The sequence below is a fragment of the Carassius auratus genome, chromosome 10 (genome assembly GCF_003368295.1).
Source record: "Carassius auratus strain Wakin chromosome 10, ASM336829v1, whole genome shotgun sequence".
Taxonomy (NCBI): domain Eukaryota; kingdom Metazoa; phylum Chordata; class Actinopteri; order Cypriniformes; family Cyprinidae; genus Carassius; species Carassius auratus.
This window is the reverse complement of record NC_039252.1, coordinates 13,209,852-13,210,227: the sequence shown is the minus strand read 5'-3', so window position 1 is coordinate 13,210,227 and position 376 is coordinate 13,209,852.

The following is a 376-nucleotide window of genomic DNA, read 5'->3' as shown; positions in this document are numbered from 1 at the left end:
GTTTATGGGATATAAAAAACAATTTATAGAATGTCACCACCCTTGACAAACTCCAGCAGGGATCTATTTCAGCCACAAGACAATCACAAGAGATAACACTGTTTTTCTTTATCAAAAGGAAAATTCCAGGTTATTTTATCTGATTTCAACTGTTTATGGATTACTAAATATTTGTTTTTAAAATAATGGTTTTAAATATGTGACTCTGGACCACAAAACCAGTCTTAAGTCTCTGATGTATATTTTTAGCAATAGCCATAAAAAAAAACATTTATAGGCTATGGGTCAATCGATTTTTATCGATTTTTCTTTTATGCCAAAAATCATTAGCAAATTAAAGTAAAGATCTTATTCCATAGAATATATTTTGTAAATT